Source organism: Chiloscyllium punctatum, chromosome 12, assembly GCF_047496795.1.
Source record: "Chiloscyllium punctatum isolate Juve2018m chromosome 12, sChiPun1.3, whole genome shotgun sequence".
NCBI lineage: Eukaryota > Metazoa > Chordata > Chondrichthyes > Orectolobiformes > Hemiscylliidae > Chiloscyllium > Chiloscyllium punctatum.
The window spans coordinates 13,621,707-13,647,756 of NC_092750.1; the positions used below are offsets into that span (position 1 = coordinate 13,621,707).

The 26,050-nt window shown below is 42.9% G+C and overlaps 1 protein-coding gene across 1 annotated transcript in view; it reads right to left on the bottom strand.

The window, feature by feature from the left end:
* The window catches only part of LOC140483603 (semaphorin-3A-like), a 413,310-nt gene extending 402,077 nt beyond the window's left edge, over nt 1-11,233 (bottom strand). The window contains exon 1 of the mRNA XM_072581862.1: nt 11,211-11,233. The gene's annotated coding sequence lies outside the window, so the exon portion shown is untranslated. The remainder of the gene's footprint in view (nt 1-11,210) is intronic.
* Nucleotides 11,234-26,050: the final 14,817 nt, after the last annotated feature.

Sequence of the window (26,050 nt, forward strand, 5' to 3'; positions counted from 1 at the left end):
CCCCATAATCTTTGACTCCGTTGTAGATCAAAAGTACTGTCAAGCTCAATCTTGAATATACTCAATGGCCCAGTCTCCTCTAGAGTAAACAATCCCTCATATTTGTTGTTATCTGATTGGAAGGGGCAGTAGGATCCTTCAATACTATTAATGTCCACATAAACCTCAAATGCTTTCAAGTATTAAGGTCTTAATGGTGATAACTCATTTTATATTTTTTTCAAAGGTAGAAGAGAGACTAAAGAAATGTCCTTGACAAAGATGAGAATAATGAAGCAAATAGAAACACAGAAACATAGAAACAGAGAACATAGGAACAGGAGTAGGCCATTTGATCCCTCAAGTTGGGCAGCACAGTGGCTCAATGGTTAGCACTGCTGCCTCACAGCACCAGGGTCCTGGGTTCGATTCCCACCTGTCTGTGTGGAGTTTACACATTCTCCCCATGTCTGCGTGGGTTTCCTCTGGTGCTCCAGTTTCCTCCCACAATCCAAAAATGTGCAGGTCAGGTGAATTGGCCATGCTAAACCGCCCACAGTGTTAGGTGTGTTAGTCAGGGATAAATATAGGGTAGGGAAATGGGTTTGGGTGGGTTTCACTTCGGAGGGGCGGGGTGGATTTGTTGGGCCACAGACCCTATTTCCACACTGTAGAGAATCTAATCTAAAACCTGCTCACCCATTGAATATGACCATGGCTGATCACTGAACTCATTACCCTAATCCCACCCTCTGCCCATATCCCTTGATCCCTTTAGCCACAACAGCTATATCTCCCTCCTTCTTGAAAACACAATGTTTTGGCCTCACAACTTGCGATAGTATTGAATTGCATATGCTCTTTGTGAAGAAATTTCTTGTTATCTCAGCTGCAGAATGATTTGGGTAGGTTAGGAGAATGGGCAAAGAAGTGACAGATGGAGTACAATGTGGGAAAGTTGAGGTCATACACTTTGGTAGGAAGAATAGAGGAATGGACTATTTTCTAAGTGGGGTGAAAATTCAGAAATCTGAAGTGCAAACAGACTTGGGAGTTCTCATCCAGAATTTTCTCAAAATAAACTTGCAGGTTGAGTCAGTAGTTAGGAAGGCAAATGTAATTTTAGCATTTATTTTGAGAGGACTTGAATATAAAAGCTGCGATGTACTTCTAAGGCTCTATAAGGCTCTTCTCAGTTTTAGGCCCCATATCTTAGGAAGGATGTACTGGCCCTGGAGCATGTTCAGAGGAGGTTCACGAGAATGGTCCCAGGAATGAAAAGCTGAACATATGAGGAACGTTTGAAGACTCTGGATCTATACTCGATGGAGTTTGGAAGGATGAGGGTGGATCTAATTGAAACTTACAGAATACTGAATGGCCTGGACAGAGTGGATGTTGGGAAGACATTTTCATTGGTAGGAGAGACGAAGACCCGAGGGCACAGCCTTAAAGAACTTTCAGAGAAATTGTTTTGACATGCATGTCAAAACTTCCTGACCTGCTGTGCTTTTCCAGCACCACGCTCATCCATCCAGTACACGCCCATGGCAGGCAGGAAGATGAGAGAGGCTTTTGGTCAGAAATGTACAGCAAGGACATTGGAGCCTCCACCATTACCGTCCACGTCTTTTGGTTGCCACACGCATGTCAAAACATTTGCTGCCACAGTAACATGATCTACTTCTCATGAGCCATAACAGACCATGGCTGATGATACCTAGGCAAAGCAGCACTCTTTCAAGTGTACCTGAAGTGAGAAGGTTACTAATGATGTTCATGAACTTAAGAAATTATAAACGTTAACTTTTGTTTTCTGCCTCTAATCCTAACTGTTCACATGATACATAAGGATTGAAAATAAATTACAGGTTTCTTTTTCTGCAGAACTATAGTTGGTATGTTCTAATTCCTCCAAAATGGTAGCTCTCTCATGATTGTGACTCATTGAACTGAGTACTTGTGCTGACTATGCTGTTATGGCTTGAAAATGGCTCCTATATTCCTTAAATATTTCTTAATAGGAAGAATATTGTTAATAGGAAGAGAGGAAATAATGAAGACTCAGAATGATGTTGTCTGCTGCGAGAGGACACATAGATAAAAAAAATTTGAAAACGGTTGTTATAGCAACCCCAGTAAGTATCATTCTGAATCTTCAGCAAGCAACTCAGGGGGGAACCTGATTGAAGTCTACAAAGTTATGAAGGGTATAGACAGGGTGGATAGAGATAAGCTTTTTCACAGGGTGAGGGATTCAATAACGAGAGGTCACACATTCAAGGTGAGAGGTGAAAGTTTAAGGAGGATATACGCAGAAAGTACTTTACTCAGAGGGTAGTAGGTGCCTGGAACGCATTGCTAGCAGAGGTAGTAGCGACAGGCACGGTAGATTCATTTAAGTTGCGTCTGGACAGATGCACGAGTCGGTGGGGAGAAGGATACAGATGCTTAGGAATTAGGCGATAGGTTTAGACAGTACATTTGGATCGGCTCAGGCTTGGAGGGTCGAAAGGCCTGTTCCTGTGCTGTAAATTTTCTTTGTTCTTTGATCTTTTTCAAAGAGTCAAAGAGTCATACAGCACAGAAACAAACCCTTCAGGCCAACAAGTCCAAGCCAACTAAGTTTCTCAAACTAAACAAATCTTACTTGCCTGCATTTGGCCCATATCCCTCTAAACTTCTCCTATCCATGCACCTGTCCCAATGCCTTTTAAATGTTGCAAATATACCTGCATCTATAATTTCTTCTGGCAGTTCACTCCACATATGAACTACCCTGTGTGTGAAAGAGTTGCCGCTCAAGTCCCTTTTAAATCTTCCCAATCTCACTTAAAAATATGCTGTCTCGTGTTGAACTCCCCCACCTAAGGAAAAGACCTTTACTATTCATCTTTTTCTATGCCCGTCATGATTTTATAAATTTCTATTAGGTCACCCTCAACCTCCTACACTCTCATGAAAAAAGTCCCAGCTATCCAGCCTCTCCTTATAACTCAAACCCTCCAGTCCTGGTAAAACTTTTCTGAACCCTCTCCAATTTAGTAGCATCCTTCCTACAGCAGGGCAACCAGAACTGTCCACTGTCCTTTTAGATTAGATTACTTACAGTGTGGAAACAGGCCCTTCGGCCCAACAAGTCCACACCGCCCCGCCGAAGCGTAACCCACCCATACCCCTACCCCTACATCTACATCTAACCTAACACTACGGGCAATTTAGCATGGCCAATTCACCTGACCTGCACATCTTTGGACTGTGGGAGGAAACCGGAGCACCCGGAGGAAACCCACGCAGACACAGGGAGAACGTGCAAACTCCACACAGTCAGTCGCCTGAGGCGGGAATTGAACCCGGGTCTCAGGCGCTGTGAGACAGCAGTGCTAACCACTGTGCCACCGTGCCGCCCACAACAACATCCTCCTCACCAACATCCTGTACAATCTCAACATGACATGCCAACACATATATTCAATGAAGGCAAGTGTGCTAAACACCTTCTTAACTACTGTATCCACTGGTGATGCAACCTTCACAAAACTATGGACCTGAATCCCTAGGTCTGTCTGTTCAACAACAATATGAAAACACAACACCTCACATTTATCCAAATTAAACTTCATCTGCCACCCCTCAGCCCATTGGTCCAATTGGTCAAGATCTCTTCGTAACCTTAAGTAACATTCTTCACTGTCCCTATACCACCAATTTTGGTGTCATCTGCAAACTTACTAATCATGCCTCCATAATTCTCATCCAAATCGTTCATATAAATATCAAACCACAAGCGACCCAGCACCGATCAATGCAGTACACCGCTGGTCACAGGCCTTCGATCTAAGAAACTACTCTTCACCACCACCCTCTGTCTCCTACCATCAAGTCAATTTTGTATCCAATTGTCAAGCTCTCCCTGAATCCCATGTGATCTAACTTTACTAATTAGTCTACCGATGGGAACCTTGTCAAAGACTTTACTAAAGTCCACGTAGACAAAGACTACCACTGTGCTCTCATTAATGTTTTTGGTAAATCCACAATAAACTCAATCAAGTTTGTGAGACATGATTTCCCATGCACAAAGCCAGACTGACTATCCCTAGGGAGGTAATAGCTTAGGGCCCTTTAAAGATCAATGAGGTCATCCATGTGTGGAACCACAGGAGATAGGAGAGATACTAAATGAATATTTTGTGTCAGCTTTTACTGTGGAGAAAGACATGGAAACTAGGATGTCTTAAAAACCGTCCACATTACAGAAGAGTGTGCTGGAGGTCTTAAGAAACATTTTAAAAAAAACATGATATGACTGTTTAAAATTATGAGATCATGGATTAGTATAGCTAATACAGATTTGGGCAGCACGGTGGCTCAGTGGTTATCACTACTGCCTCACAATGCCTGGAACCCAGATTCAATTCCAGCCTCAGGTCTGTGTGGAGTTTGCACGTTCTCCCTGTGTCTGTATGGGTTTGCTCTGGTTTCCTCCCACAATCTAAAGATGTGTAGGTCAGGGTGAACTGGCCATGCTGCATTGTCTATCGTGTCCGGGGTAGGTGGATTAGCCATGGGAAAGGCAGGGTTACAGGGATGAGGTGGGATGCCCTTGGAAGGGTCACGTGGGCTCAACTGCCTGTTTCGACGCTGTAGGGATTCAATGAGATTGTTTCCAATAGTCTTTTAGGTCTACTATAGGGAGTGGCAAACCAGGAAACTGGTTTAAAATGAATTAGAAATCATTGAACATACCCAAGCCATTGCAATTATACTTATGAAAATGTTGGGAGTAAATCATTTTTAAGATAACAGCTGTTTGTTTAAGAGTTGTCAGTGCAATGAATCTGGTTGCTTATCATTATAGAGTCTGTCTGACCTTGACTGGAATATGGAGTGTATGAGGAGCCCAAAGATAGCAGGTGTATGACAGGCCATCGTGATGTAAAATGGTGCGATTGTATTCCATTCTTATAGACAAAACAGCGTACAACCATGGCTCTTTAATAGTAATTCTACCACTTCATAATTGTTGTTTTTCCCTTTCTTTAGAACGATCTGCGCTGTTTACCATTCTGAGTGAGAGGCTCAGATTCCACCTACCAATCAGGTACACAGCAATAAAATAACACAATAATTATGGAACAGGTTCAACTGATTCGCCTCACCCTGTGAAAGTGATGTTCATTTGTGCATAAAGGCACTTCTGCATTTATAAAAAAGAAAAACAAAGAGAAAGTGTTGATTTGTAGCTTTAAACATCAGAAAATAGGTATTTTAATTTCTAAAGGATCGAGTTGGCTCCGTGTTTGTTTAATTCACGGGGTTTGTCGGTGTCATTAATAAAGTCTGTGCACTGATCGTCTATTTGAGAGAGACGATGGTGAGTCATCATCAAGTGGAGCAATTTTGGCAAAAACCAAGTGATTTGTTAAGAGGGCAGTTATAAGTCCAAATTATTCCAGCACCTCATAGAGGCCAGACCTTTGCTGGGTTGCTGGGGGCAGGTCTGTATTCTATGCACTGTCTTGTACGTATTTGTTACTGTTACACGATGACTGAAAGTGGGATTTGAGGTTTGTCCTCATTTCCCTGAAAACTGGTTGAACAGTGGGGTTTGGGGTTTGGGGTCTGACTTGTCCCTGCCCCTCTCCCCTGTAAACTGCTGTTTCTTGTAAACTGCTGTTCATGTTAACTGTTTGCTGTAATCCGAGAATGCAACTTTAAACAAAAGGTTTTTGTCATTTACACGTGAAAGAAGTGAAACTATTATGGTATTCTAACAGATGAAAGGCTTAACAGACAATCAATTTTTCAATGTATAATTTCAGTTACATCATATTGTACATTTTTGCTATAAATTCTGTGTGTTAGGATTGAGCCCTCCACTACCACCTGATGAAGGATCATCGCTCCGAAAGCTAGTGTGCTTCCAATTAAACCTGTTGGACTATAACCTGGTGTCGTGTGATTTTTAACAGCATAGAAACAGTTCCTGATGAAGGGCTCCGGCCTGAAACATCGATTTTCCTGCTCCCCGGGTGCTGTCTGACCTGCTGTGCTTTTCCAACAACACACTCCCAACTCTGATCTCCAGCACCTGTAGTCCTCACTGTTTTCCAGAATAAAAACAGACCCTTCGGTCCAACCCTTCCATGCCAGAGACAGGAGAAAACCATACTGTTTTTGACAATAAACCAGTATTTTCACTGAGCAGCACAAATGTCGTGGGCTCTGGCGAAAAGTTTGGCAGGATCACTGGAGAGATCCATTGAGGCCATTCTTTACACTAGAAGCATCTCAATGCATTTTTAAATTAGGTTCTGGATTTTCTTTTCCCTGTTTATTGTTTTTAAATTAAAAAATACAGTTTACAAAACAATTAACATTAACAGCCTTATGCAGAGAAATAGCAAATTTACAAGGGAGAGGAATGGCAAAGCCAGGCCCCAAACCCTACTGTTCAACCAGTGTTCAGGAAAGTGAGGACGAGATTCTGGATTTTGAGATGAGATTTCCAATAGGCAGGGCCAGTTGTCAGTTAAAACAGATTATGGCCTGTTAAATCACTTTATGAACTGCAAAGCTTGCCTCATTAAAATGCAGCTTTCTGTCCTACATTGGGTGAGTTGGTCAGCTGGAAGTCAGAGCTGGTACGCGAGAACTTCCACTTGCTACTTGCTCCAAAGGAGCGCCATGTTGGATACCAGGCACCAATATCTCAGGCACACTCCATGGGCACTAGCTGCTTGAAACATCAACTCTCCTGCTCCTCAATGCTGCCTGACCAGCTGTGCTTTTTAGATTTTAGATTACATTACAGTGTGGAAACAGGCCCTTCGGCCCAACAAGTCCACACTGACCACCCCTACCCCTACATTTACCCCTTACCTAACACCATGGGCAATTTAGCATGGCCAATTCACCTGACCTGCAGGTCTTTGGACTGTGGGAGGAAACCGGAGCACCCAGAGGAAAACCACGCAGACACGGGGAGAACGTGCAAACTCCACACAGTCAGTCGCCTGAGTCAGGAATTGAACCCGGATCTCCGGCGATGTGAGGCAGCAGTGCTAACCACTGTGTCACCCACCTAGCACCACACACCATATTTCCAGCACCATACATTTTGTCTCTGATTTCCAGCATCTGCAGTCCTCACTTTCTACTAGATAGATAAACCCATATTCACAGAAAATCAAATTTAATACATGTCAACCTCCCTGGCACATCTCTGATCTATTTACAGTACACTTCTGCACCTCTGTGCCGTACCATAGGGTATAACAGTAACTTTCATTGTAATGCTGCAGCAGGGACACTGTGTGCTCAGAGATGTTCTTCTTCAAGGTAGGCATCCTTGGAAGAGGCTTCACAGTGAGATTAAAATCAATGAGGCGAAAGCGAGGACTGCAGATGCTGGAGATTAGAGTCGAGAGTGCAGTGGTGGAAAAGTACAACTGGTCTGGCAGCATTTGAGGAGCAGGAGAGTCGATGTTTCGAGCAAAAACCCTTCATCAGGAATGAGGCTGGGAGCCTTAGGGGTGGAGAGATAAATGGGAGGGGGGTGGAGCTGGGTGGGGTGGGGAGATGGCTGAGAATGTGATAGGTGGATGGAGGTGGGGGTAATGATGATAGGTCAGAGAGGAGGGTGGAGTGGATAGGTGGGAAAGAAGATGGATAGGAGGACAGGTCATGTGGGTGGTGCCAAGTTGGAAGGTTGGGTCTGGGATAAGGTGGGGGGATGGGAATGAGGAAACTGGTGAAATCCACATTGATGCCGTGGGGTTGGAGGGCTCCAAGGCTGATGATGCGTTCTTCCTCCAGGTATCAGGTGGTTAGGGAGTGGCATTGGAGGAGGCCCAGGACCTGCATGTCAAGTGTGGAGTGGAGGATCCAGAAGGAGAACAGTTCCTGGAGGTTTTGAGTTTGTAGTCGGTACTGGTTGTCCTGTTCAGATCCAAATTGTGATGGTCTGAAGGTAGTCTGGAGTCCATGTGGGATCCATCGGTTCCATAGGCAGGCACTGAGGAAGGGGATGTGGTTGTGGTAGCAAGTCTGCTTCAGGACGTAGCTGAAGCGCTTCAGGGCAGAGGAGATAGCCTGGAGGTTGCAGTGAGAGAGATACTCACTGAGATACTTGTAGAGAGATGAGGAGAACTTCTTCAAGATAGGTATCCTTGGAAGAGGCTTCGTGGTGAGGTTAAAATCAACTAGACAAAAGTGACTGTGTGCTCAGAGATGTACGTCCAGCTCCTGGACTGGACCAGGCTGTATGTCCGATCTGTTTACTTGCTCTGCGGGTGCAGACTTTAAGCCTACATGGATGCTCAGTGACTCTGTCATACATTGTCACCATGTCTATTTGCACCTTGCCCCTCAGCCAGTCAGTCTAGGATCACTGTACCACAGGCCTTGCTGTTCAGCATAAACAAAAAGCTAGGAAGCTCGTCATGGTTGTTAGCAATCCTCAGTCACACCGAGTGAAATAACTTTCAGTCGGGGGTCCTGGCACATTCAAAAAGCCCAGCACAGCTTCAGATTGACCACATGGGTGGCATGGTGGCTCAGTGGTTAGCACTACTGCCTCACAGTGCCAGGGACCTGGGTTCAGTTCCAGCCTCAGGTGACTGTCTATGTGGAGTTTGCACATTCTCCCTGTGTCTACGTGAGTTTCCTCCGGGTGCTCCAGTTTCCTCCCACTGTCCAAAGATGTGCAGGTTAGGTGACTTGGCAATGCTAAATTGCCCATAGAGTTAGGTGCAGGAGTCAGGGGTAAATATGGGGAGTGGGTCTGGGTGGGTTACTCTTCAGAGGGACAGTGTGGACTTGCTGGGTGGAAGGACCTGTTTCCACACTGTAGGGATCTAATCTAATCTAAAATTTGTCCGTGTTGCACAATGACCTCCTAAAGATGGTGCTGGCACCAGGGATGCCAGTCTATTCTGGAATATCCCGGCAGCAGCGAGCTGTCCCAGGTACGGTGAGTGGTAGAATAGGACTAGGGTCAGGGAAGTGGAGCACCATAGGGGCTGGGTAAATGGTTAATATTCGATGAGGCACCACGAGGAAACTCAGAGAGAAAGCCTCCTTGAAACTGGGCAAAACTGACACCTGATCTAAAAAAAACCTCAAGATTCAGCTGATTAGGATTCACCATCTCTGGGGCGGTGATGGGCTAGTGGTGTTATTGCTAGACTATTAATCCAGAGACCCAGGTAATGTCCCAGGGATCTGGGCTCGAATCCCACCAGGGCAGATGGTGGAATTTGAAATCAATGAAAATGTGGAATTAAGAGTCTAATGACGACCATTGCCAATTGCTGGGAGAAACCTAGGTTCACTAATATCCATCCTTACCTGGTCTGGCCTATATATGACTCCAGACCCAGATCAACGTGGGTAGCTCTTAGCTGCCCTATGGACAATAAATGTTGGCCTAGCCAGTGATGCCCTCATTTCATGAATGATTATTAAAAAAACAAACCAAGGCAGGGTTTTCAGGACCCAAATCGAACAACACTGACCAACTTACACATTTCCCAGTGCTGACTATCTTAAGGGAGGCGGGATGAAACACCATCTCCATGAATTTCCAAATGACTGAAGCCGGATGTCTCTGGTCTGACAGTTTCGAGAACTCACAGCCTTGTCGCCTTGCCAATACAGAGTGCATCCCAGTTAAAATCCCTACCAGTAACTATTCCCCTCCCCTTTTATGTCCTCAACCATCCCAGAGGCAGGTTTGGGATCTGGAAGCAGTTTCCCAAAGGCAAACATTCAGACCCAGATTTTCATTCCTAATTTATTGGATGAACCTTGCTGCTGTGGTGCAATTGGAACTTGCACCTTGTCTATCATTTGTCCAGCCCTCTGGGCTACTCAGCCAATCAACAACCAGAATTAGATGGCTTTTTAATTCTTTGTTTCACATGGCTTGCTGACCTCCTGCCATTTAGAATTCAAGCCAAGGTCAGTGAGACAGAAACCAAGGTGCCTTTCTTTATGAATAGATTTTATGAAATATTCAGTCTGTTATTTTTCAAAATTTCATCACCAAATTACTCATTTACTTATTTAAACTCACAACAAATTACAAACTTTGTGCACCGGGACACTGTAAGAATTATTAAATCCCTTCCGACCATCGAGTTTAGACTGACCCTCCGAAGAGCATCCTAATTACAAAGGTGAAGCAAGGGCACAGAAAATGGAAGGAGCTAAATGAAAATGGAGTTTGAAGAAGAGAGAATGTACTCCACCCTGCCGTGGGGTCTACCTCTCTAAAAGCATCAAGAATGCTGATGGAGACCATGTGCTCCCCCTTCAAGAGCACTCAAGCACGAACATAGCTACGAAAGAGTGGAACGCAGTTGGGACCTATGACTCCTTCTGTCACACTGACCTGGATGTGTTGATGACCCCTTTGGCCAGACACAGGAGCAGGCCGGCAAGGGGAAAGTTTCTTTCATTAAACCACTACCAAATCGCTCATGTCTTGCATTAAACTAACAGTTGACAAGCACTGCCCACCAGAGGAATACTCAGTCCTATATTGTTTTCTAAACAGAGATTCACATGCCTCTGGAGTAAGAGGGACTTGAACCGCCTGACTCAAAGGCCACATAGGCCAAGACTTAGTGCCCTCCATAGACCAGTCCCATCTGCTTACCATTATATATGGGCAGTACAGCGACTCAGTGGTTAACACTGCTGCCTCACAGCGCCAGGGGTCATGGTCAATTCCAGCCTCAGGTAACTGTCTGTAAGGAGTTTGCACATTCTCCTCGTGTCTGCATGGGTTTCCTCCAGGTGCTCCGGTTTCCTCCCACTATCCAAAGATCTGTAGATTAGGTGGATTGGCCATGCTACGTTGCCCATAATGTCCAGGGATGTGCAGGCTAGGTGGGTTAGCCATGGGGAATGCAGGGATGGAGTGGACGTCAGTGGGGTGCTCTTCAAGGGGTTGGTGTGGACCTGATGGGCCAAGTGGCCTGTTTCCAGGGATTCTATGATATCACCAGGCAATTAAACCCAATCACTCATTTAACTACTTGCTATATTAACATCTTCAATGTTTTCATAAGACTTAAATTTGATCATTTTGTATCAAAGTTACGTGACACTCTGTATAAATGTGAAACCAAAACTGTTCATATCAACTGGACAGCTGTTACTGTAGATAAATAAACGCACATATCACATAGATTCCTGGTCATAATGTTCCCAATTCCTACCTTTGGTCTGGAAAATTCAGGCAATTTCTCAGTCAATCTGAAAAAAGTATAATTTTTAAGAAGTCATTAGTACAATCCAGATAACTAGAAGAAGAGGAGTTTTGCACATTTCACGTCCTCAGGTCACTCCAAAGTTCCAATGAAATGGGTTTTTTTTTGCATGCATTGACAATTGCAATGTTGGAATTAATGTTGCACACTACAGGTTCCACAAACAACATGGCAATCTACTTCTTAATGATTTTCCTTTTATTCACTCATGGGACATAAGCTTCACTGGCTGGCCAGCATTTAATGCCCACCCCAAGCTGCTCTCAAACTGTATAGCTTGCTTGGCCATTTCAGAAGGCAGTTGAGAATCAGCTGTGGGTCTGGGGTCACTTGTCGGCCAGACTAGGTGAGGATGGCAGTTCCCTTCTCTAAAGAACATTAGTGAACCAGATGGGTTTTTCCAGCAATCAGCAACAGTTTCATGGTCATCAGTAGTTTCTTAATTCCATAATTTTTTTATTGAATTCAAATTCCACCATCTGCCATAGCAGGATCCAGATCCACATCTCCAGAACATTAGCTGAATATCTGGATTAAGAGTCTTGACCATCACCTCCTTCTCTAAAGGTTGATTGAAGGATAAATATTGGTAAGGACTCCTGTTCTACTCCAAACTAGTGGCATAGGATCTTCGATACCAGCTTGAGAGGGACAGGAGAGACTTTGATATATCATTCATCACCACCATTATTGGCGGTCCCTCACAGACAAGAATGACTCTCTTCCACTCTCAGGGTGAGTCCATAGGCAGCTGTACAGTCTGATATGGCTTCCCCCTCAGACTCTGTTATACTTGAGGCAAAAGGTGGTCATGGGAAGGTGTGGGTGGGGCATTGTGTGACAATGAGCTCCTTGCACTGTTTTCCCCCAGCTTCCACTTCTTCCCATTGGCAAGTCTCAAGGAACTCAACACCTTCCTGGATATTCTCCTCCACTTCAGACAGTGGATTCCCAGGTGTCTGTGCGAATGCCGCACATAACTAGTGAGGCCTTGAGGACATCCCTGAAGCATTTCCTCTGTATAATGGCTCACCTGAGAGATTGCAGCTCCAACACTACAAAGCAGCACTCGCTTTTTACTGCACTGAAGTATCAGCCTTGATTTTTGTGCTCATTTTTGTGAAATGGAACAACCTGCTGACTTCGAGGTTAGAAAGCTACCGATTAAACTATGGCTGACACTAAACAAAGCTGAAACTACATTAGCTAGGCTTTGTACATGTCAGGGACATAAAAATAATCAAAGGTTAAAAGAACATCTGTACACAATCACATGTACACATGCATACACCCCATGCGCCCATTCATACACACACATACAGAACTATTTACTGAAAAATATCTCCCTTCTCCCTCTCTTATACCTTTAATAATAAATTGTCCCAGACATATTGGAAATATAATCCAGAGGAGGTGCATGGCACAAAGTGTGTGTGTGTGTGTGTGTTTGTGAAAGAAAAATCTATAAAATGTTAGGAATGATTTGTGCTTCAAGCACTGCCATGGGCAAGAGGGATTATATAGGAACCTGTGAATGGACAAAGACAGAACCACAGCCATTCACCAAATCATTGTGAAGTTTAAATGAATGCCACAATTCTAATACAAGATTCCAGAAGTAAAAATCTGACAGTGTGTTTAGTTACCTGTATTTTGTACAGAACATTATTTTTAATAATTTAATTTAAATAGATATGGAAAAAAGAATTTCCTATTAAGACAAATAAAATCCGAAGTGCTCCCTGGAGCTGTAGTGTTTCATCTGCCTGTATGAAGTGCTACCATCAGCAGCAACTGGGATTTGTACAAGCAATGATCCTGATTTCTAAGTTACCTTCTGTAAAAATCCACCTTGAGAAGAGGTTTTGCTCCCAATCATATTTAACTGGTCTCACTGGTGCAGAGAGCACATCACCTTCTGAGTCAACATTTACTAGACTTAGCACTAACCTGAGATCTTGACTTTGTCCAGTGCTGAGAGCTTTATTCCTGAAACGGTCCATCTCTCTAGTCTGCCCTAAAGGTTGATGGTTAAAGTGAAGCTTGTTACTATCAATTTTCAGATTCAGTTCAAGAGAGGGAAATGGTTCAGGGAGACAGGATCTTTCTGTTCTATTAATCAGAATTGACAATTATCATTTTCACAGCTGGCACACTTCAGTATTAGGAACAATTCCCATTGATTGTATATTGCTCAAGGGCTGACACTGGTATGCTACGTCTCACTGTTAGTGTGTGAGTATACCTTTAAGAGGAATGCTCATGATACCATCTCTGCATCATAGCATATAGAGTCATATAGCATGGAAACAGACCCAACGGCCCAACTCATCCAAGCTGTCCAGGTTTCCTAAACTGACCTCGTCGTATTTGCCTGAGTTTGACCCGTTATCTTCTAAACCTTTCCCATCTATGTATCCATCCAAATGTCTTTTAAATGTTGTAATTGTACCCACTTCTACTACTTCCTCTGGCAGCTCTTCCCATAAATGCACCACCCTCTGTGAAAAAGTTGCCCCTCAGGTCCATTATAAATCTTTCCCCTCTCACCCTAAACCTATGCCCTCTAGTTTTGGACTCCCCTACCCCAGGGAAAAGACCTTGACTGTTCACCCTATCCATGCCCCTCATGATTTTATAAACCTCTATAAGGTCACCCTTCAGCCTCCAAAGCTCCAGGGGGAAAAAAAATCCCAGAATATCTAGCCTCTCCCTATAGCTCAAACCTTGTCTTGCCTTGAGAGTATACAAATCTCAGAGTCCATCTTGATTCAGGTCATTTGAAGCATGACATGTTGTACATGTCTTGGGATGTGTCTGCACACAAACAATCTGGAAGGAACATCACAATGTATGGAGTCGGTATTAAAATGCTGCGGTGTCCTCTGAGTTTCTCTGAGATCAACGATGGTCACGTGGTGAGGCTGGTTTCTTTTTGCTGATGCCAACCTCCGTGGATGAAGGATGGAGATGTCCCCTGCCCACGGAGTGTGCCATGTCCTGTTGGCGACTGGAGGTTGACATGGAGGCTCGGAGAAGACATCAGAGAGCTTCATCTGCCGGGAAACCACTCAGACAATCAAATCCAGATTTGGTGCCATTCAGTTACTCTCCAGCATCAAGGAGAACCATGAGCTGAGTATAAATGAGCTGAGATGAGCTAGGAATCAGATGAAAATGGAAATACAGCCTTTGCTGCTTATTTGCCCATAGTGTTAGGTGAAGGGGTTAATGGAGGAGAGTGAGTTGTGCTTCGGCGGGTTAGTATGGGCTTGTTGGGCCGAAGGGCCTGTTTCCACACTGTAACTAATCTAATCTAATCTAATCTAGTTGGGGTCAGCTAGTTATTGAAACTTTAAGGGAAAAATTGGACTTACTGTTTCCCCATATCAAGAATCTCATTTCTTCACTTCTCACCATATTCTCTCAAGTTTGACACTACATTCCAAGGCCTGGAAAAATTCCAGTGACAAATTTGTGTCTGTGAATTTAACATTTATAAATGGCAATGAACTGTAAAATATGTTCTGTTGGATCTTTCAATAACAGATTGTCCATACAGTACTTAGCTTATGGGAGCAGGCATAAACATTGCCACGTGAGATACAAATACCCAGCTGGAGGGATACACCTGCTCGGACTCTGATGTCCCCTTTAATAGGCTGAAGCAAATAGTAGCTTTCATCCATAGGAGGACCATGACAAAGTTGTTAACCCAGCATTACCTTCGGTCTTTCCTAAGAGGCTATAGGTTGCAGAACAGTATAATTAACCCCAGTAGGGCATGTCATTGTTTAGATGAGTTACTAATTAATCCATCCTTTACTCACAGATAAGCAGTATCTCTCTACTAATGACCAATTTGTCCTCTCTTGAGTCATCTCTCACAATAATTAAGCATGATTTGGAGATGCCGGTGTTGGACTGGGGTGTACAAAGTTACAAACCACACCACACCAGGTTATAGTCCAACAGGTTTAATTGGAAGCACACTAGCTTTCGGAGCGACGCTCCTTCATCAGGTGATTGAAGGAGTGTCACTCCGAAAGCTAGTGTGCTCCCAATTAAACGTGTTGGACTATAATCTGGTGTTGTGTGATTTGTAAATCAATTAAGCAGGTCATCTGCCAGACCTTTATGCTGTTTGTAACACCTTACAGCGCACACATTGAGTGCCAATTTTCCCTTTCATTACAACATCAGCAATGTTTCATTGGGATGTCTAAGATAACGGGATGCACAATATTAGTGAGAGTCCCTTCTCATAAGAAACATTCTGAAAATGAGTTCAGCAATGGTGTTGCTACCGATCAAACATTTACCTCATTCCCGTGAACATCATTGAAGACAGACCTAAGGGCTATTTAAATTATCAATTAAACACAGGCATTGCTGACAAGATTGGCAATTTTTGCCATCCCTAAATGGACGAATGAATGGTTTTCTGGACCATGTCAGAGATCAATTAAGAGTCAACCATATTACCTGGAGTAACATACGGACCACACACATCACGAGAACAGTCTTGGTCCATGTTTGAATCAGATGGGTTTTTATGACAATCCAGCAGTCTCATACTGACTATTGCTGCTGTCAGCCCTTTAGCCTAGATTTATTTAAATAAGTAAATTCAAATATGCCAGCTGCTGAGGTGGAGACCAGCTCACTATCGACCCCTCAGTGTGATGGTTCCCCAGCTCACTGGACATGCACGCGCGCACACACACTTACTCTGTCACACATATTTACACACACACACACACACACACACATAAACACATAGTCATACACACACACACACACAGTGGTATAATAATAAGTGCAAGAACAGACATCATTGATGTGAATCAGTGACTCACTGAGTTTGGGGGAGAGACTGCTAGGCCAAATTTCAAAAACAAAGGGAATTTTTTTGTTTGTTTCAAAACTTCTGGTGATCGAGAACTGTTTCTTTAAAACCAGATAAAGATCCAAAACTATTAAGATATCCTTTCGTAATCAACTAACTGAATGTGTATCCAGACTGCCTCAAGATAGTCTTGAATACACATCTGAGAAAAATTACCAAAAATAACAAATAATTGGAAGTTAATTACGTTATTCATGTTTGGCATGAACTGCCTCCACTTTACCTCATCTCACCCTCTCAGTAAATCTTCAATTTCATTCTCACATACTATCTAGCTAGTTTTGACTTAAATAAGAGCATATTTTTGCTACTTGCCGCCAACACACAATGAGACAGCAAATTCTACATTTTCTGAATAAAGATGTTTCTCCGAAATTTTCTATTAAATTTATGAGTGACTAACATATGTAGCAGGTGTACAGTATGGTTCACGGGATTGGGAATAATATATTAACATGGACTGACGACTGGTTAATGCATAGATAAATAGGAATAAGTAGGTCAATTTCAGGTTGGAAGTTTATAACCAACACAACCACAAGGATCAGAACTCAACTTTACAATCTTCATCAATTGTTTCAATGGTGAGTTTAGTAGATCCCTTGTGGTGCAATGGTAGTGTCCCTATTTCTGAGTAAGCAGACACTGGTTCAAGTCCAACCTGCTCCAGAGGTGTGTAATAACATTGTGGACAGGTTGATTGCAAGAACATAGTAAAAAATATTAAGGGTGAATTTACCCCATCTCTTGTGGTACAGCAGTCATGTCCCTAACTCTAAGCCAGGAGACCTGGGTTCAAGTCCCACCTGCTCCAGAGGTGTGTAATAATATCTCTAAACAGGCTGATGAGAAAATATTTTTGGTGATTAGTTTAACATGTTGAGGTTTGTTAATGATACAAACCTAATTGGGAAAGTAGACTGTAGGAAGATGGAAAGGGACATGGGCATTTTAAGTGAGAGAGGAAGAAGGTTGCATATGGAATATATGCCTTACATTTATATTCCCACAAAGTGAAATGGTACAGCAACAAATCCATAGGGTTGTGTGCTTTGTCTCCAAGATCATATGTTACCTGATGCAGCAGTTATGTTATCTCCAGTAGCGTAAGACATTGGAAGTGGATAATATAGTAATGAAGAATCTATCAGATATGTTTTACAGCTAACTATGATATACAGCAAAGTGTTTTTGTTAATTGGCAACTAGGGGAGCAGGACTGTGCTGGTTGATCAAATATTCCGGTTGATCAAGAGATCCGCACAATCAATGTAAAACACACACTAAGTAACAAAAATGTAATGCAGGAGGTATGCGCATCACTGTTATACTTTATTTACAGCATTAATCAATTAAATCATAATGCAACTTTGCCTTAAATAAAACTTCCCAACTTCTCACTCGTCCTCCCAACTAGCTAGTCGGAAGTCATGATAATACAGTAAATTTTGTGGTATTTCAGGTATATGGTTTTTTGACAGTTTATTGAGAATGCTAGTTCATGTGGTGCTGGTTAAAAAAAATGTTTGCTGTATCAGCAATTACAGTCACAGGCACATCAATGTCTGGACAAACATCAATAAGTTACACAGAGCAGTCTGCTCCTAGTAGAGTGTCATGCTCCCAGAGATCTGTGGTAAGAGGGAGTCTGAGACTTTTTATAACTTCATGTCACACACTGTGCTACAGTGATACTACCATAAGTATGTATTTTAAAGTTATATTGATATACCAGCAATAAGACATAACAAAACAGAGCTCCATGGTAAAAGTGTGAATATGTCAGATGTCAAGTGGATAACACAATTGAGAAATGGGCCATAGAAAGTTCAGATAGAACATTGAAAAGCAAATAAGTGAAGGAAAGAGAAAGTATGAGAAGAGAATGACGATTAACTTTATTAAAATTGTCTATATGTATATCCAAAGGAAACTAGAGCCTATTAAGGCTCAAAAGGAGATTAATACTAGGAGGCAGAATGAAATGCTAACTGAATCCTGTGCATCGGTCTTTATCAATGAAGAAAATGCTGCCATTCCATAGTGGAAAAGAATGTATTTTAGACCGTTGAAGTGTTTAAAAATGATAAGGAGGCTGTCTGAACTTAATGCAGATAAGGTGCCAGAACTGGACAAGTTGCCACCAAGAGCAATGAGAGAATTGGCAGTGAAATTTGCAGTTTTGCTGGCCATAATTTTCCAATCTTTCTCAGTGCCAGCGAACCAGAGAATTGCAAACTTTATGCTGTTCCCACTTGTAAAAGGAACAAGAGAGTGTACATTTAAAGTGATTCATGAACAAAGCAAGAGTGAAGTGAGGATAACCCTTTTCACCCAGCGAGTAGTTAGGGTATGGGATGCACTGGAAATGTGGTGGACGCAGGCTCAATTGAGACATTCAAGAGGACATTGGGTGGTTATTTGGACAGAAGTGATGTGTGAGGGTATAGGGAAAGCAGGTTATAAGCTCATTTGAAGAGATGGAGCAAGCACGAGGGGCTGAATGGCCTCTTTCCGTCTCATAAAACTTTCATGATTATGTCTCAGACAGCACTTGATTTTAATAAGTTGAGAGTGCCAACTACAGCTCTTTGAGGGTAAGACAGGCAATATTCTAACCCCTCTTGTTCCCTCTTTCCATATTCCCATCTCCTTTAGTCTCAATGTAAATAACCTCTTTATCCTCACAGTGAAGAGCAACAGATTAGTTACATCTCTGGTTGCCAAGGCAGTCAACGCCAGCAGCCAAGAGTCTGTGCGACTGCTTGTGTCTCAGCTGATCTGAAACAGCAGACTTAAGCTGTGGGCCACAAGAAATCTCTGCTTTGCAAACAGAGCACAGTGGAACAAAAGGAGCACAACAACTGGTTGGCACTCAATGTTTTTCATTCACGCAAACACACCGCAATGAACCAAAACAAATTGAAAAACCCAGAACTAATTAACCCCTTCAGCCATAGTGTGTTCACTAGTGCTCAAACGTGGTTCAGGTCTTGTTTTTACAGAGTGGTGGTTTACATCATCATGCCAACGTATTAACAATTTCAGATTAACACCAGGAGGCAGGGCTATGAATGAATCCTTTGCATCAGTCTTTATCACTGAAGAAAATGCTGCCATTCCATAGTGGAAGAGAAGGTATTTTAGACCGTTAAAAGATTTAAAAATGATAAGGAGGCTGTCTGAACTTAAAGCAGATAAGTTGCCAAGACTGGACAAGTTGCCACCAAGAGCAATGAGAGAATTGGCAGTGAAATTTGCCTCCTGAAATTTACAACACAATGGGCAAATGCTCCATTGACATCATCTCACTGCTAACGCAGAAATTATTTGCCACAAAACAACTTGTCCTGCAGTGTCTTTGTGGCAGCATGTGTTGGCACTCCGTTCTGTCATTCAAACCCCAACCCCCATCCTTATCCACGTACATATAAGCTCCCCTTCCCTTATTTAAATTCATTCATGGACTTTGGATGTCATTGGTGAAGCCATCATTGGTTGTCCTTCCTTAATTTCCCTTTGAGCAGGTGGTATTGAGCCTTCTTGAACTGCCTCAGTGCATTTGGTGTATATCCACCAATGGGCTGTGAGGGAGAGAGTACAGTAGTCCCCCCGTACCCATGGGGACTACATTCCAAGACCTACTGTGGAAGCCTGAAACTGAGGAGCGAACCCATTTTTTAAAATGGGTCATTCACCTTCCCAGTAGCCCCCTGGTTCCAGAAGGTTCCCTATAATATGTTAAGGCCGTGGTAACCCACAGGTAACTCTAGCCGCGGAAAACTATTCCATGGATACAGGAGTTGCTCTGTATACAGGATTCTCTGAAGATGGCCACTTTGTGGTGGAGAGAATTGTGTGTACATACAAATCCGAGAGCTAGACTCTAAGACAGCATAAAATGGTTTCAGTCTCTGGCACAAAGATCTCTCACTTTAATGAGGACAAAACCAAAAGATAATGTCATCCAAAGATACAGATTTCACATGGACGCTGAAATCACCCAGCACTACCTGGGTGTTGGTTTTGGGTGACATGGTGGCACAGTGGTTAGCACTGCTGCCTCACAGCGCCAGAAACCCGAGTTCAATTCCCGCCTCAGGCGACTGACTGTGTGGAGTGTGCACGTTCTCCCCGTGTCTGCGTGGGTTTCCTCCGGGTGTTCCGGTTTCCTCCCACAGTCCAAAGATGTGTGGGTCAGGTGAATTGGCCATGCTAAATTGCCCGTAGTGTTAAGTAAGGGGTAAATGTAGGGGTATAGGTGGGTTGCGCTTTGGCGGGTTGGTGTGGACTTGTTGCGCCGACGGGTCTGTTTCCACACTGTAAGTAATCTAATCTAATCTACCTAACCTCTTCCTTTCCTGAATCCTGATGTGTTGCTAAATTGTCAAATGATTATTTGATGTCCAGTCCAGGATGAGGAGAACTTTCCTCCAATTTACTGAAGAAGAATGAAACCAATGTTTTCAACTGCATTCTAAGCTTCCAAGCTTCCTTCCTGAAACATTGATCCATCCCACTCCCTGGCAAAGAGGGATTGAGATTGAGCCTATTTTCTTTTGTCACTTTGTTTTCATGTACAAAACCCAAGATGAACTTCCAACCTCACCTTTGTTGAAGCCATCTATTTCCACCTCCATAAAGTTCCCTGACTTTTCCGTGTCTTAGCCCTTCTGCTGCTGAAACTCTCATTCACGCCTTTGTTACTTCTCAACTTGACTATTCCAATATGATCCTGGCTGGTTCTCAAACATTCTGTCTTCCATAAGCTTGTGATCATCCAAATCTTTGCCCTCTGCATCTTAAATTAAAGCAAGCCCCATTCCCCAGTCACACCGTGTTTGTTGAGAAACATTGGCTCCTGGTCAAGTAATGTTTTAATTTTAAAATTATGATCCTTTTATTCAATCCATCCGTGGCCTCACTCCTACTTTCTTTGTAATCTCATCCAACCCAACAATTCTCTTCAGACGCCTGCATTCCCCCAGTTTTGGCTTCTTAAGTATCTCTGATATCACCATACCATTTAACAACTGTCCTAAGCTTTGGAACTCTCTGCCAATACCCCTTTTTTATTTCACTTGCCAGCTTTAAACCACCTCTTAACTTCTCCCTGCTTGACCAACTTCTGTTGAAGAGTCAGCAACATACAATTTGAACCAGCAATGTAGGAGTATCAGTTAGCCATCTGCATCGATACCACTTTTCCACACGAGCTCCACAATCAATTTATATCTCTATCAATAAATGTCTTTAAAATGATTGGGATTCCAATGAAACCCCACTTGTCTGTACAGATGCTGCCTGACCTTCTGAGAATACCCAGCATGTTATAGAGTCATAGAGTCATAGAGCACAAAAACAGACCCCTTGATCTAACCAATCCATGTTGTCCATAATCCCAAACTAAACTAGCCCCACCTGCCTGCGGTTGGCCCATATCCCTCCAAATATTTCGTAATCATGTACTTATCCAAATGTATTTTCAACGTTGTAACAGTACCCACTTTTGTTTGGAAATCAATTTTTTTTTTGAAAATTCATTCCACACACGAATCATTCTCTGTGTAAAAAAATTGCCCGTCATGTCTTTTTTTCTCTACTCACCTTAAATATATGTCTCCTCGGCTTGAAATCCCAATTCAAGGGAAAAGGCACCTGTGAATCACCTTATATATACCCTTCATGATTTTATAAACTTTACCAAGGTCACCCCTCAACCTCCTATGCTCCAGTGAAAAAAGTCTCAGCCTATCCCACATCTCTTCATAACTCAAACCCTCCATACCCAGCTACATCCTGGTAAATCTCTTCTGAACCCTCTCCAGATTGATAATATCCTTCCTGGCGACCAGAACTGAACACAGTACTCCAGAAGAGGCCTCACCAACATCTTGTACAACCTCAACATAATGTTCCCAATTCCTAAGGTCTAAGCAATGAAGTCAAGTGTACGAAACGCCTTCTTAACCATCGTATCTAAATGTGATGCAAACTTCAAAGGATTATGTACCTGAAACCCTCTGTTCTACAGCACTACCCAAGGCCCTACTTTCAATTAAGTCCTGCCCATTATTTGTTTTACCAAACTGCAATAACTCACATTTATCTGAAGTAAACTCCAGCTGCCATTTGTCAGCCCATTGACTCAGTTGACCAAGATCTTTTTGTAATCTTCACTTTCAATCAAAATTAACCTTCTTCACAGTCCACTATGCCAACAAATTTTGGTGTCATCCACAAACTTACTAACCATGCTTTCTATATTCTCATCCAAATTAATTCTATAAATGACAAACTAAATTGGACCCAGCACTGATCCCACAGCCCACAGGCGGCCAGTCCAAAACAAACCCTCCACCGTCATTCTCCATCTCCAACTGGCAAGTTCACACTGAATCCCATGTGATCTAACTTTATTAATTAGACTGCAATGCAGAGCCTTGTCAAAGGCTTTACTAAGTCCAAATAAACAAAGTCTACCACTTTGTCCTCATCAATCATTTTAGTTACTTCCTCAAAAAACTCAATCAAATTTGCGAGACCCAATTTCCCTTGCACAAAACGATCCTGATTATCCCTGATCATTTCTTTCCTCTCCATGTGCCTATGAATCCTATCTTTCAGAACCACTTCCAGTAGCTTGCACCGAAGTCAGACCCACAGGCCTATAGTTCCCAGCTTCTTCTTAAATCCCTTCTTAAAGAAGGGCACAACATAAGCCACTCTCCAGCCATGCAGCACCTCACCCATAGTTATAGATGATACAAACTTTTCTGCAAGAGGCCTTGTAATTTCCTTTCCAACATCCCACAACATCCTGGGATACACTCGATCAGATTTTAGCTCAGTGTTCCAGCTGTTTTTGCCTTTTTCAAAAATAAGATATTCTATAAACATTCTTTATTAGCTGTGTGGGTGTCAGAGATAGGGGAAACAAAAGCAGTTGGACATCAACTTCCAGAAATGTGATCAACACAATTTGGCAATCTGACTCCGCTCCCTTACTAAGAAATTTTAACAGTTGACCCAAGAGTAACCAAGCCTTGAAGGCAACTTTTTTGTTTATTTATTTCCAGGCGTCTCACACCAGATGTGAGCATACGGTTACCCAGATGGCAGCTAAGAGACAACCACTTTGCAGTATGTCTGGAGTCACAGGTAGGTCAAACCCATCTCTAAAAGACATTAGTGAGTCAGATGAGTTTTTAATGACAGTAATAATGTGGACACCATTAAATCTGATTTTCACTTTAAACATCTGCCATGATGGGAGTTCACTTCACATCCCCTGATTGATAACCTGGAGTTTCTAGATTACAGTTCCAGTGACATTCACCAGTACACAATCAGAGTCTAAATAAGGACTAGGAATCAGTGCAGGCTTGGTGGGCCAAAGGGCCTGTTACTATGCTATATTGTATTCTCCTCCCATAGGTTAGGCCACTTTTGGAAAATTGTGTGCAATTCTGGTCTTCGTCCTATTGGAAGGATGTTGTGAAACTTTCAAGGGTTCATAAAAGATTTACAAGGATGTTGCCAGGATTGGAGGGCTTAAGCTATAGAGAGAGGCTAATGGGCCAGGGATAGACAATAGACAATAGGTGCAGGAGTAGGCCATTCTCCCTTCGAGCCTGCACCACCATTCAATATGATCATGGCTGATCATCCTTAATCAGTATCCTGTTCCTGCCTTATCTCCATAACCCTTGATTCCACAATCATTGAGAGCTCTATCCAACTCTTTCTTAAATGCATCCAGAGACTGGGCCTCCACTGCCCTCTGGGGCAGAGCATTCCACACAGCCACCACTCTCTGGGTGAAGAATTTTCTCTTCATCTCTGGCCTAAATGGTCTACCCCGTATTTTTAAGCTGTGTCCTCTGGTTCGGCACTCACTCATCAGCGGAAACATGTTTCCTGCCTCCAGAGTGTCCAATCCTTTAATAATCTTATATGTCTCAATCAGATCCCCTCTTAGTCTTCTAAAATCAAGGGTATACAAGCCCAGTCACTCCAGTCTTTCAGCGTAAGGTAGTCCCACCATTCCAGGAAGTGACCTCGTGAACCTACGCTGCACTCACTCAATAGCCAGAATGTCTTTCCTCAAATTTGGAGTCCAGAACTGCACACAATACTCCAGGTGTGGTCTCACCAGGGCCCTGTACAGCTGCAGAAGAACCTCTTTGCTTCTATACTCAATCCCTCTTGTTATGAAGACCATTATGCTATTAGCCTTCTTCACTACCTGCTGTACCTGCATGCTTACCTTCATTGACTGGTGTACAAGAACACCTTGATCTCTTTGTATTCCCCCTTTCCCTAAATTGATTCCATTTAGGTAGGAATCTGCCTTCCTATTCTTGCCACCAAAGTGGATAACCATACATTTATCCACATTAAACTGCATCTGCCATGCATCTGACCACTCACCTAACCTGTCCAGGTCATCCTGTAATCTCCTAACAGCCTCCTCACATTTCACCCTGCCACCCAGATTAGTATCATCAGCAAATTTGCTAATGTTATTACTAATACCATCTTCTATATCATTAATATATATTGTAAAAAGCTGTGGTCCCAGCGCTGATCTCTGCGGTACCACACTGGTCACTGCCTGCCATTCCGAAATGGAGACGTTTATCACTACTCTTTGTTTTCTGTCAGCCAATCAACTTTCAATCCAAGTTAGTACTTTGCCTCCAATACCATGCACCCTAACTTTGCTCACTAACCTCCTATGTCGGACTTTATCAAAAGCTTTCTGAAAGTCCAGGTACACTACATCTACTGGATCTCCCTCATCCATCTTCAGAGTTTTCCCTAGAGCATCAGAGGCTGAGGTGTAACCACATCAAGGTTTATAAAATCATGAAGGGGCAAGGATAGGGTTTTTTTTTTCCCTGGGGTCGGAGAGTCCAAAACTAGAGGGCATATAATTAAGGTGAGAGGGGAAAGATTTAAAAGGGACCTGAGGAGCAACCTTTTCATGCAAAGGTTATGGAATGAGCTGCCAGAGGAAATGGTGGAGGCTAGTGCAATTTAAAAGGCATCTGGATGAGTATATGAATAGGAAGGGTTTAAAGAGATAGGGGCCAAATGCAGGCAAATGGGACAAGATTGATTTAGGATACCTGGTCGGCATAGATTTTTTGGATGAAAGGGTCTGTTTCTGTGCTGTACATCCCTATGACTCTATGACTCTAACCTAGATTTAGTCAATACTTGATGTATATGTAAAGAAAAAAAAGGAGAAGTAATAAAATGCCTCAGAAAATAGTGTCAGCAGTTTGATTATATTAACACCAAATTAAATACAGTAAATAATGACTGCAGGTACTACTCCCGTACACAAGAATTTAATCTAAATGATTTACACATACTCATTAAATTGATCGCAGTTGTCAAGGATTTGGCAGGCTATACAATCTGCTGGGCTGGATTATCAACAATAAGCCTGCCTGAACAGCCCTCACCACCAAGGGAATGACTTCATGCCTTAAATCATGCGGTTCACGAGAAAAGTCAAACTCGTCTATGAAAAGTTCATTAACTTTAAGTCAGCCATCACAACTGGAGATGGAGATGGTGCCAATATGTCTAAATCAACGAATTCAGGAACTGACGCCATACCCTAGGGAATGCGGCAAGTCTAGAGTCGCAGCTAACGTACACACCTAGGAGGTCCTTGACCATGTGCAGGTTAACATTCTGGCTTAAAAACCAGAAGGACTGCGGATGCCGTAAATCAGAAACAAAACCTGAAATTGTGGGAAAAGTTCAGCAGGTCTGGCAGCAGCTGAGGAGAGAAATCAGAGTTAACATTTCAGATCGAGTGACTCTTCCTCAGGACTGAGTTAGGCTGATAGCTTAGGCTCAA